At 39.0% G+C, this 13,596-nt stretch overlaps 1 long non-coding RNA gene across 1 annotated transcript in view; it reads left to right on the forward strand.

Annotated features, from left to right (window-relative positions):
* The window catches only part of LOC105491135 (uncharacterized), a 119,306-nt gene that overhangs the window by 57,191 nt on the left and 48,519 nt on the right, over window positions 1–13,596 (forward strand). Inside the window, exon 3 of the long non-coding RNA XR_011607233.1 lies at window positions 9,974–12,312. This is a non-coding gene — a long non-coding RNA (uncharacterized lncRNA). The remainder of the gene's footprint in view (window positions 1–9,973; window positions 12,313–13,596) is intronic.

Below are 13,596 nucleotides of genomic sequence, written 5' to 3' on the forward strand. Positions count from 1 at the left end.
TGCAGTGTTCCAATGCTTGACTTGAACTTCCTCTAACACTTGTGGCCTCCCTATTTCACTTTAGGAGTTTTGCACTTCGCCCACCTGGAATGTTCTGTATGTGCAATGCCCCACATTTCTGGGAGGTGATGCATTTGTCACCGCTGACCTCTCCATCTGGGAAGCACTCCATTTTGACCACTACGACCACACCTCCTCTTGATTTTCTTCCCACTTCCCCAGAAGCAGCTTTCGAATCCCCTTCATCCAGCCTTCTATCTTGACACAATATGAAAGTACTTCCCCTTTTATTCACCACTCTTATGAAACTGTCTGGAAAACAAATACCCTTCTCTTGGGTCCATCCTGTAAAGTCTAGTTTTAAAAAGTCAAATTCATGAATGTTTTTAGGTTCTGCAATTTTCCTTTGTGGCAGCAGTGGCCATAAGGTTTTAAACTATGCAGTACCTAAAAATATTCTTAATGAGGAAAAAGTGATGGAGCTATGATTTTGACCTTAAGAGGCTTTCAACCTTTTAATCCCAATGAATGAGTCATCCAAAATGGCTATAATGATCATTCTTTTGTATGTCCTTTTAGGGGAGAATTTAATTGCTTACTTTCTAAATGAATAGTGTGTAGAAGTGATTGTCGGGTGTGACAGACCTCACCATGGCAACCCTCCCTAGGGAAAATTGATGCCTTTGTAAATAGAGGGTTTCTGTTAGGAGCATAGCCACCGCCAGGCTGTTCTTTTGGATGCTGTAAGTTACTTAGGGTTTCAGAGGAGGGATATTAAATCAAATATTTTATCAGTTCAGAAAGGCTCACCCACAAAATACGTATTTATCACTTCAATTTGTTCTTCGCCTGCCATGCCAGTTTAGCACTACCAATTTTTTTTTTCCCGTCTGCGGCATTAGGGTTGAGATCTCTGATCAGACACTTACTTCCTCAGTCAGTGCTAAGTGCTGCCAACTCACACCTGCCAAACACTGACAAGGCCATGCCCTTTCTTCAAAGTTTTCCCCCTCTTCTAGGACTGGCTACATAATTTGAGGAGCCCAGTGCAAAATAAAAATATGGAACCATTTGTTGAAAACTTATTTAGAATTTCAAGGCTGGGCACAGTGGCTCATACCTATAATCCCGGCACTTTGGGAGGCTAAGGCAGTTGGATCACCTGAGGTCAGGAGTCTTTGAGACCAGCCTGGCCAACATGGTGAAATCCCATCTCTACTAAAAAAAAAAAAAAATTAGTTGGGTGTGGTGGCACGCGCCTGTAGTCCCAGCTACTCGGGAGGCTGAGGCAGGAGAATCACTTGAACCTGGGAGGAGGTTGCAGTTAGCTAAGATGGCACCACTGCACGCCAGCCTCGGCAAAAGAGCAAGACTATCAAAAACAACAAAACAAAACAAAACAAAAAACCAGAATTTCAGTAAGTGACGGCAAAACCATAAATCAAGCCCAAGGTCCTTTGGAGCAATTGCCCAAGTCCCAGCCCGTGAAGGCGGACCCCCTACTCTCCCATTTCCCTTCCCTCTCTTTTCTTCATCCAGGCCAAAGTTTTCTTCTTTCCTGCTCATTTGAAAGAGTGTGAAAGTGGTGAACGCCTTACCTGTGTAGTAGATTCTTCCCTGAGTTCTCAAGTCTTCAAGGTCGGGGAAAAAGGAAAGCCCTGCAGATTTGGTGGTGAAAGTAAACCACTTTGCTGAGTACTAATTACACAGATTATTAGCCTAAAAGAGCCAGAAAACATTTTAATGAAAGTAGCTCTGCCCTGCTAAGGGTTAGGCGAAATGTCCTTTTAGTATTATTCCATTTTTAACCTTTTTAGAAACTCTGAAAATGTGTCAGTACATCACATACTTATGTACCAAATCTAGACTCTGTTTTAATAACGGAAGAAACATATCTATTGTTTATAACAAACCATTGTCTTTTTCCTTCAAATATGTTAACGTTTCTTTTAAAAATCATTTAAAATTCTTTAAAACATATGAGCACCAGTCCCATCACAAAACTGTGGGGTATAGATACAAGAAAAGCCACAGTTGAAGGATTTATTGCTCTGATGGAGTGTAACCCAGTATTTAAATGTGCCCTGAAGATTGCTACTTTTACTTGAAGAAAGGACTCCATATTCAAATAATACTGGGTAATGGTGCTTTAGAAATCCACATAAAAGTTTCCTAGATGCCCTGCAGTTAAAAAAGGAAAAGGAAAATGTAACTGCTCCAAGCCAATCTTGTTCAAGTTTTATGTAACAAAGTTGAAAGTTGGTTTTCAGTTGTCAAGGACTCTCAGGCCACGTAAGCTGAGCGTGCCCAGAAGAGCCAAGTTTGCACCAACCGGGGGAACCTAAGTGCTCTGAATTAAGGGGACTGAATTAGAAGTGGATGAACACGGTATGGCAAGATGCAGGATCCAATCAGATTGAGGTCTGGCATCACTCCATGGCAGGATTCAGTCAGATCATGCCTCCCGAAATCACCTTGTTGCATAATCCAATCAGATCTTGCCTCATTACCCTAAGCTTATAAAACCCAACCCAGCCCCCAGCTCTGGAAGACTCTCCTTTGGAAACTACCCCAAGGTGTTCTCCATGCTTGTTACAAGTAATACAGTCCCTTTGCAAAAGCCTCTTTGGTTGTGGCCATTGGGTTGGTATCCACTAAGTGACTGAGCCCACCCATTGTGTAGGTAACAAAAATGCAAGGGAAGTCTATGTTCTATTTATCTTTGTATAAGCCAGTTTTACCCAAATATATTTAATCACAGAGACATTTCTTTGCCATAACTATTAAAATTCACCAAAACAGGTAGCGAGCACACTTTGGGGAGTGCTTATTTAACTACTCCTTGGAGATCATAGGAAGAGAATTAGTACTGTTGAGCACCTTCCAGATTCTATGTGCTGTGTAATTGGCATGACCAAACCCAATTAATAGAACAATCAGCCCTTATATCAGGATCCCTATTTTATATAAGAGGTTAATATGTTAAGGAGCTCTAATGGACATGCAGTTTTAAGTGGTGCTGGGACTTTAGGCCAGTGTTTGACTCCAGAGCCCAGTGCAGCCTTCAAAATGTACTGACAGCAAAAACAAAATAACATAAAGTATTTATAACACCTTCCAAATGCGTGCTCTGAGTTCTGAAGGCTGAGCCTTTCATAAGATAAAAGGAATTTTCTTGGCAGATTTTTCACCAATGAAATAATGAATCTGCCTTCTCATGTGGCCTGCCATCGGCTATGAGACCCAAGAGACACATTTTTCTCTTCCCTACAAAGCTAAGCTGAACAATTGTACCAAATAACTAAGATGCAGGAGGCAGAATCGCTTTGTGGAGAATCAGAGCTCATGATGAGCTCTTCCAAATACTTTTGAATTGAAACAAATATTCAGAGTATTATAAATCTCACTAGATTCATCTAGAGAGAAATGTGTTAGAAACATAACTTTAAGAGAAATTTACAGACTTTTATTAAGCAGCTAACAGAGGTAGCCAGACCGAAATCAAAGCAGACTTTCAGGTTTGCATTAGGTTCTGATCAGATTCTGAATTACAATTTATTCTTAAAATGAATGCTGAAATTTGCTGTTGAGCTTCTTTTTCACTCCATATGAAATAACTCAATATTTTACACCTGCTAGTTTTTCCATATTTTCAGGAAACACTGAATCTTTAATGAGTGAATTGTTACATCTATTAATATTAAAGGAAGCATTCCATAAATAGTCAATCTGGAGTTGAGGCTGTGTTACAATAGAGACTGTTGAAAGCAAACAAGAAGAAAGAGAAACACGTGGTAAAATGAGGTAGACTAAGAAGACCACTTTGTTAACAAAGGACCAGGAGATCTATGGAGAAAGGAAAGAAGAAAACTTTGAGAGACCAGATCTGCAGATCAAAGAACGTAGCCTCTGTCTACGGCCATACCACCCTGAACGTGCCCGATCTCATCAAAGAACATAGCCTCCAGGGAAACTGATAAACACAGGTTCCAAAAAGCAGAAAGGGAAGGCTGGTATTTGTGTTCTTCGGGTTCTGCCTTAGGTGCATACTTAGGAGATTTGGAGAAAATCTATAAATATTTATGAGGGAAACCCCAAATGCAGGTGCAGTGGGCATGCATGTATGTAACAGACATCGTCTGTTCATTTTAGGGTGGAATTTTAACATTAAAATGAGGTAGAATTGGGCTCTTTACCCATCAAAAGGTGAACTATAGAGCATAGAGGTGTTTTGTGGGCAAGGGCTAGTGTCTGCTCAATTCTAGGACACAAGACCTTATGACAGGAATACAGGGGTTTGTGGCCAATCCCTCTCTGCTACGGCACTTGATTTCATCTCTGGTGTGCCTCGTTTTAGCCACAGGGAGTTCATTTCATCTGTCAGCCAGGGATATATTTTAACAGCTCACACAGATTGAAACAGAGACTATAGTGGGCAAAGACCCATTCGGAGAAAGCTTGATTCATGATGGCAGCACTGGAGGGACCAGTAGGGATTAACTAAAGACATCTGGTGGGTTGACCATGACACGGTCTGACACAGACACACCAGCTAGCAAGCAGTAGACCTGAGACTAGAAGAGTAACTACTTCTCCTAGCAGTGGGAGGGCCTGGTCGGTATCAAAGAGCAATGTCTCTTTCCAAGGGCTGCGGGAGGGTAAAGGTGGTCACCTGTGAGGACTGCTGTCGGAGCTACATATAGTGTGGTACCCTCATAGGTATAAGGTGAGGGTACCGCACAAGAGGCAATAGCACCGGGGTCAAGATTAGGAGGCTGGGGAGTGAGAATCAGAGAAACTCATTCTGGAACACACAGGAGAAGAGCTTCTGAAAACTCTCAGAAAGAGCTGGGAGAATCTTTGAGGGTGGCTGATTTCTAGCAATCAGTCAATTTGAGACAACTTAAGATGCTTAACTCTGTGTTACAGTGGCAGGCTGAGAAGTCCATTACAAAATGCAACACTACGTAACAACGTAGGGTTGGATGTGTCGGTCATGTTGCCAATCCAGCACTCCATTTCTCCTGTAACAAAAATTTGCTCCATCTGATGATAATGGGAGTAGGCATATGACCCAAGTGTAGCCAGTCACAGGATCTGGTGCCCATGGGTTGCTGTGATTTGTACAAGCACGAGCACATAACTAAGAGCAAGGCAAAGAGACTATATCCTTGAACTTAATTGAGTCTGCTTCAAATAAATAATAACAAAACATTTATAATATAATTGGGGAAACTGAAATGCTGACTGGATGTTTAATGATATTAGGCAATTGCAATGAATGTTTTAGGTACACTGATGATATTGTCCTTATCCTTTATATGTACATACTGGAATATTTATGAATGAAATGATTTGAAATCTCATATTTGAATCAAAATAACAAAAATAATTCAAGAGAGTGTGGGTCGATGAAACAAGATTGTCCATGTTGAAACAGGATGGTGGATACATAGGAGTGGGTTAATTATACAAATGAAGCTGACCACATATAATCCCTCTGCATAAAATGTGTGTTCGTTTGTAAATAAATGTATATTTATAGAACAAAACGCTGAAGATGACACATACACATGCACATATAAATATATTGCACTTAATATATTTCACATATGTAAATATCAATATTGCATTTAAATCTTCAGCCCATCTGGACTTTATTTTAGAGCATGGTGAGAAGTATAAAGCTTTTTCTCCCCAGGTAGTTTTCCCAGTGCCATTTACTAACTAATTTACAATTATTTCACCAATTTCATATGTCATGTTAATCAAATTCTAAATACTCACAGATCTGTACAATCTATTCAATTTATTTGATCTTATATTTTAGCACATGTCATATTGTGTTTATTATGGTATGTAATGTGATGCAAAATCTGAAAGTTCAAGTTTCCTCTTGTAGAAATTATTCTCATTTTTCAGTGTTTTAAATACCTTCCTGCTCCTTTACTCTTTCAGATAAAATTTAGAGCAATCTCATCAAGCTTTTAAAAATTCCCATTGAGTTTTAGATTACAGTTGCATTTCATTTATATATTATTTGGGGGAATTTTAAGAATCTTGAATGTTGAATCAGCTTTCTGAAAATTGCGTAGCTTATATATTTGAAAAGGCTTCAGTGTGAGAATAAAAAATGCATAGTACTTCTGATTTGCTTTTTAGAAACAGTGGTCTGATCTTTCAAAGTTCTGAGTTCTTCGTTTTATGTTTCTACTAGATTTTTTTTTTTTCTTCTGGCCCCAGTGGAACACATCCTGATTTATGTATTTAGGTTTTTTTGTTAATTTTTATTTTTATTTCACTCGAATAGGTTTTTGGGGAACAGGGGATGTTTGGTTACATGAATAAGTTCTTTAGTGGTGATTTCTGAGATTTTGGTTTACTAGAATTTTTTTTAAAACAGGGTGTTTCCTTATTTCCAGTACCATGGTCAATGCAGAATCATGTAAGAGTTGCTCTGCCAATATAACTTTATTGAAGTATTGTATTCATTTCTATTTATTTCTAATGTGTGGGTTTCTGACAAATGTTATCCTATATTTTTCATTTTGATCTCTGCTGTATTCCAAAAAAAGAAAGCAAAATGCCTATGTTTGGAAATTGGGCTCCCCCTGCTGGTAGATTTAGCACCTTTATTGCCTCCAATTCTCAGAGCCTTTTAAAACCCAATTCTGTTTTATGGTGTCTTGGACCTAAGAGATTAAAGTATTTGCTAACTCCTATGCTATATTATCTGAGTGGATAAGATCTACTGATATAAACTTTAGAACATCATATAATTAATTCTAATATGCACAAACCAAGAACTAAGAGAGGTGAGAGATCAGTATGGTTTAAAGGCAGCGAGTGGTATGCTGGTAAATGTTTAACAACCAGCTCTCTGAAAAGCACTGATTTGTAGCATTTGCCAACTTTTCTGGTGTAAATACTTCTACAATGGCTCATTACAAGTTACCAACGTTAAGTCACTGAATGTGGAGTTGGGAAAGATGTTCATAATTTGCTGCCACAAGCTGACTCCAGCACACCGCTGGTTGAAGGAGATGAGAAGGTTTGAGCTGGATTTTATATTCTGCAGATAACATGTAAAAGGTAATAGCTCATAGTAGAAAAGCTACGTGCTTAAACGTTCGATAGATCCAAATTTAAATTCGGCTTCACTGGTTTCTACCTTTGACCATGTGTTGTTTGAATCTAAATGTTAATGTCTTTAAAATGAGCTGATAATACCTACCTTGCAAGGTTATTGAGAAATTAGAAAGGATAATGTATATAAATCACCTCAGTAGAATGTGTATTTCTAATAAGTGGTGAGCTGACACACAAAGCTGCCAGAGGACAAAATAATCAGACACGAAGATGCTGAAACTGGGGCTAGGACACTGAGCAAACTCTTGTCCTGTAACCTCAGAGAGTTTATATCTAGGAAGAGCAGTCTGCTTAACTGGCTATGAGGAAGTCATCCTGGTCATAATGAGAGACACGTATTGGAGGAATGTGGAGCATTGATATCAGATAAATATTGTATCTCGATTTTGGTTTTCTGCATAGGAAGCAAGAGAAGGAAATTAATTGTCAAATAATAGAGAACACATTGCTTTGGGAACCCTGGTTCTGGCCTAATGGCAGAAGGCACAATGTCTCCTTGTTGTCTCTTTCTGTTGGAGTGGATTTGTTTCTTGTCTTTACTCTTAATAGAGAGCAGTGCTTTGAAAGTCCTGACTTTATGTAGGCCCCTTGGTTCCAACTTCCCGTCTGAGAAAGACTCAAGGCTTCATTCATCTCCCCTCTTGGTATTAACAGAGATGCCCCACGTAACTGACGATCAGCAGATTCCTAGATTGCTGAGACTAACAGCATCGCTGCTCAAAGCTTCTCACTGTGTTTTTAGTTCCAAGTTCATTTTTGAGCTGGGTCTACATTAGATAATAAAAATACATTATATCTTAGCCAGTATTTCTAGGTGCTTTTAGTGAAAAGATTTTCAGATTCTCTCCTCCACAAGCAGTATGGACTCCTGATAGCTGTCAAATAAGTTTATCCCTCCAGTCCTGTAGGCCAAACAATCCACAATTCTATCAGTTAAACCTCCCATTTCAAACCAATCCAAACTCCTGCGCTCCTACTCAACTCCCAACCTGCCCCACATTTTCAACCTCAGTTTCCCCAGAGCTATCCAATCCCCCTACCCTCTGATCAAACTAGAAAACGCTCACCGTGACCACAGTGCAAATACTGCATGGTTTGAAGTCCATGACAGTAGGTGTTTTTTTGATTTGAAGAAGAAGAATAAAAGCGTCAAGAATTCTCACAGAAAAGTTTTTAAATGATTTTTAAATGATTCATTTATAAATGATTTTGTTAAGACCCCCCGATAGTAATTTCTAATGTTTATAAAACCCAAACTTATACCTGAAAGTTTCAGTAATTGAGAACAAAAGTAACATCTCAAAACCCCATTGCAAACAAACAAACTTTTTTTTTCTTTAGTATAAAGTCTTACACTAGTATAAAGTTCTTAGTCTTTAGTGTTGAGTCCTTGATGTAAAGTCTTAACTGGTTTTTCTTTTTTCTTTCTTTTTTTTTTTTCTTTTTTTAGAGATGGGGTCTGATTATGTTGCCCAGGCTGGCCTTGATCACCTGGACTCAAGTAATTCTCCACTTTGGCCTCTCAAAGTGCTGGGATAACAGATGTGAGCCACTGTGCTCAGCTTCTTTACATTTTTAGCATAAACTTAGGGTAAAAGCTCCTATTGTAGATGCTTCTATCAAGGTCAATGTAATATGTCAAATTGACTAGGTTATGGTACCCAGATGTTTGATCAAACACTAAAGTGGATGTAGCTGTGAAGGTATTTTTAGAAGAAAATTAACATTTAAATCAGTAGACTTTCAGTAAAGGAGAGTACCTTTCATAATGTGGGTAGGCCTCATTCAATCAGGTCTTAGGAGAAAAGATTGAAGCATCCCAAAGAGGAAGAAACTCTGCCTCAAGATTTCAATATAGAAACACTGCCTGAGTGTCCAGCCTGCAGATTTTGGATTCAGGTCTTCAACTTCAACTCTTGCTGAATTTCTAGCCTGATGGTTTGCTGTACAGATTTTGGACTTGCCAGCCTCTATAATCATCTGAGATAATTCCTTAAAATCAATCAATCAATCTCTTTCTTGACTTCTGTTTCACACAAACACACACAGGTGCATATATATATGTTCTACTTCTCTAGACGATTTTGACTACTAATACAATCTTTATTTTTAATATTAAAACTTTAAACTTTAAAACGGTAAGTATCAGCCTACCTTTGAAATGAAATTTTGAGCATGTTGAGTGTGGTGTACATTTTCCAGAAGAGCCAGGACCTAACCTTGCAGGGCTTTTCTAAAGGAGCGCTCCCTGCACATAGCTCTGAGACTGAACTTCATGTGAGACTTTCCAGCAGATTCTTCTTCTCACCCTTTATGGCTTTATTCCAGAACCTCTGTCAAAATATATTTTATGGGTTGCTCCTCTGGTTTAACGAAGAGATAGAGATGGCAAAATTCTCATCAAGGCATGTTTGTTTGGCTCTCCAAAAAAATGTATGAAGCTATTAATATATTTTCAGCACTGGAGCCACCTCAAAATGGGTTAAAAGATGGGTTCTTCTGGCCAGGCATGGTGGTACATGCCTGCAATCCCAGCACTTTGGGAAGCTGAGGGGGGTGGATCACCTGAGGTCAGGAGTTTGAGACTAGCCTGACTAACATGGTGAAACGCTGTCTCTCCTAAATACAAAAAAAATTAGCCAGGCATGGTGGCACGTGCCTGTAATTCCAGCTACTCAGGAGGCTGAGACAGGAGAATTGCTTGAACCTGGGAGGTGGAGGTTGCAGTGAGCCAAGATCGCGCCATTGTACTCCAGCCTGGATGGCAACAGTGAAACTCTGTCTCAAAATAAATAAATAAAATACCTTCTCTCACATTCAATAGGAAGGCTAGTATTGAAAATGGAAAATAACTGTTGGTGAGAATGTGGAGACCTTGGAAACTTTGTGCACTGCTACACATGCTACAAGAGAGATGAGTATTGAAGATATTGTGCTATATTATGTGAAATAAGCAGGACACAAAAGGATAAACAATGTATGATTCCACCTATATGAGGTACCTAGAATAGATACATTCACAGGGATGGAAAATAGGAGTTACCAGGGTCTGGGGGGAGGGATCAATCAGGAGTTATTATTTAATGAGTACAGTTTCTGTTTGGGATGATGAAAAAGTTCTAGAGATGGGTGGTAATAATGATTGCATAACAACGTGAATGTACTTAATGCCAATGAATTGTACACTTCAAAATGATTTAAATGGTAAATTTCATGTTAGTGTATATTTTAACACAATGAAAATGTACCTTCTTTGAATCATGCACATGGGTCTAGATAAGCTTACATTGTTGGTAGAGATGATAAAAGAGAAAATAGTTAGAGTTAATAATTCTATTCTGAGGAGGAGACTAGTCAAATTTTCCTCCAGTTTGTCTAAAAATTTGAAAACAATCAAATTTGTTTTGGCATTTATTAAGCTGATGAAAATGATGGGACGGTACAGTCAAAAAGGTAGAAACTAATTTTTTTTAATACTTTGTAAGTTCTGGGATACATATGCAGAACATGCAGGTTTGTTACATAGATATACACGTGCCATGGTGGTTTGCTGCACCTATCAACATGTCATCTACATTAGGTATTTCTCCTAATGTTACTTCTCCCTTCTTGAAGTGTTGGACAGTTTTGTATTTTCTTTGGCTCTGAATGCATGCAGTCTTGAAGAGGCAGACCCATCTACTTCTGAAGGTCAGGGTGCTTGTGGCAGCTCAGTTGTTCAAGTGTGCGGTGTGAAGAAGTAAGGAGACTGGATACAATAATTGCTTCAGCTCTTACTAGTTTCCTTTCCAGAGTTAAACTGCTTAATCTTCTGTGCTATGGTTTCCTAGCCTGTATGTCTTCTTGCTTCAGTTTGTAAACTAAGATTGGCCCTAAATCAGAGACACCCACAGTATTAAAAAGTATTACTCATTCTTTTACATTGTGGGTTTTTTGCTGTTTCTGCATCAGAGTATGACTGTTTGTATGACTGACTCTGAAAGCTCTAGACAGTTGCTCAACGTGAGTACTCCTGTCTGCTCTGTTATAACCTCATCCCCCTCTCTTTGAGAAGCAGATGCCAACTTTGGGAGAGAAGGGGCCACCGCCCTCTCCAAAATTCATCCCTTTGTGACCATAAAGCCATGTCTTTACAGCAGAAATGGCTACTTTCCCTAGTTAACTCTATGTTTCCTATAAAACATTTTACTGTTCAAGATCAAGCAGAGCAATATTGTTCTGTAAGTTTGTGATTTGCCTTGGAAACCACAGGGGTTGTGTGAGAATTTATGTTCAGAACATTTATAACCTTATAAAACATGAGGTAAAATCTTTCCCTCACAAAAGAGGTGAGAATCCTGACCTATGCTGAGAGATGAATAGGAATGGAGGATTTCTGCATGTGTAAAATGGCACTTTCAACTAACATTTTAATTTCATACCTTGTATCAGACAAATTCAAGACAACCAAAATGCAATACATCACAGATGAGGAGAAATCTTTATCAAGCTATAAAAGTAGCCCTCTGCACACTTACAATAGCCCATCATGGGACACCCAAGATGGATTTAAACCAAGAGTAAAGATTATTTGCACATTACAACTCACCTAGCTGGTACTAACCCAAATTGGGACAAGTATTCTCTTTAACGATATTAAAGTGTGAATGAAGTCTATTTCCACATAGATGTGACATCAAACAACTTGAGTTTCATAGACACTTCTGAGAGTGGTCAAAACCACTAGCAAATTCAAGAAATCATAGTTACTGAAGATTTAGTGAACATTATCTATGCCCTGTTGGTTAATTCAGAAATTGAGATTGGTCTTATGAGAGAATATGGCGACTAATAGAGACAGCAACTGATGGGAGAAACATTCAATAATCAATTATCAAATACACTACTGATACAGTTTGGCTGCGTCCCCACCCAAATCTCATCTCGAATTGTAGCTTCCATATTTCCCATGTGTTGTGGGAGGAACCTGATGGGAGCTAATTAAATCACGGGGGTGGTTTCCCTGTACTGTTTTCATGGTAGTGAGTAAGTCTCACAAGATCTGATGGTTTTATAAGAGATGTCCCTTTTCTCTCGGCTCTCATTTCTCTCTCTTGCCTGCCGTGTAAGATGTGCCTTTCACCTTCCACCATGATTGTGGGGCCTCCCCAGCCACGTGGAACTGTGAGTCCATTAAACCTCTTTTTCTTTATAAATTGCCCAGTCTTGCGTATGTCTTTATCAGCAGTGTGAAAACAGACTAATACAACTACTACTTTTTTTGTTTATGCTAAAAGTAAGTGCTGCTTAAATTTAGCATTTTCATCCTTAAAAGAGAAAGCTAAATCAAATGTTCACCAAATAGAAGAAATTGCAGCTGTTAAGGCCTGGCAAATTATATCCAGAAGAGAATGGTTTAAAATAAATCTAGCAAACATCTTGTAGCTTGATTCAAAACAGCTAAATGGTTCTGAATATGTGAATGAACAGCTAATTCAAGGAATATCAGCTCCATTCTTCTGAGCCAGTGGTGATTTCTCTCAGATCCTCCATGGTAACCAATGGTTCATCTGTCCAACAAGATGGAAATCATCAAGACCCACTGGGCTTTTGAAACCCCAGTATTTCCCAAAACTCACCAGCTAGGACCTTTGAAAATGGGAATATGCTAAAAATATAGACAAGCTGTTATAGGTGTTTCTGTCCATGAATTGGGAACTTCTCAGTATGCTAAAGAGCTGGGAAGGACTTAGGCCATTGACAGGGCTACAGACTCTGTCGGTGATACTGAATTCCAGCTTACAAATCGACAGAATGAATTCCTTTCTCCACATCCTGGGAACCAGAGTGTAGCCATTCAACATTTCATGGGTGAAATTCAAGTAAAATAGGTCCTGATCTTGTACAACGATGGTTAGGGGTAGGAATATATGCATCAGAAGTTTTCAAACTGTTAAAAATAGCAGTTTGTTATTGGTGAACATAATGAAGATTAGTCCCTACCTCTCCTCTCAGAAGAGTTACAGTGACTCTTTTAGTCTACTAAAGTTAAGAGAAACAATGAGAAAAAAATTGGAGAGTGAGTTATATGTGTTTACAGTCTACCTTATTCCTAGGTGATGCCGCCTGAACTTCACTTTGAGGAAATAAATCTATGTTTTGATACAACATTATTATATCCTCAAGCTCAGCTTCAATATGAGTTCTTAAGATTTTATGCATAGATTTAACTAAGAGATGTTGTGTTTTTAGAGAACTGATGGGGATGACTATAAAGTCAGATCATAGGCTGGGCACGGTGGTTCAAACCTGTAATCCCAGCACTTTGGGAGGCCGAGACAGGTGGATCACAAGGTCAGGAGATCGAGACCATCCTGGCTAACACGGTGAAACCCAGTCTGTACTAAAAAATACAAAAAACTAGCCGGGCGAGGTGGCGGGTGCCTATAGTCCCAGCTACTTGGGAGA

Source organism: Macaca nemestrina, chromosome 8 (genome assembly GCF_043159975.1).
Source record: "Macaca nemestrina isolate mMacNem1 chromosome 8, mMacNem.hap1, whole genome shotgun sequence".
Classification (NCBI taxonomy): domain Eukaryota; kingdom Metazoa; phylum Chordata; class Mammalia; order Primates; family Cercopithecidae; genus Macaca; species Macaca nemestrina.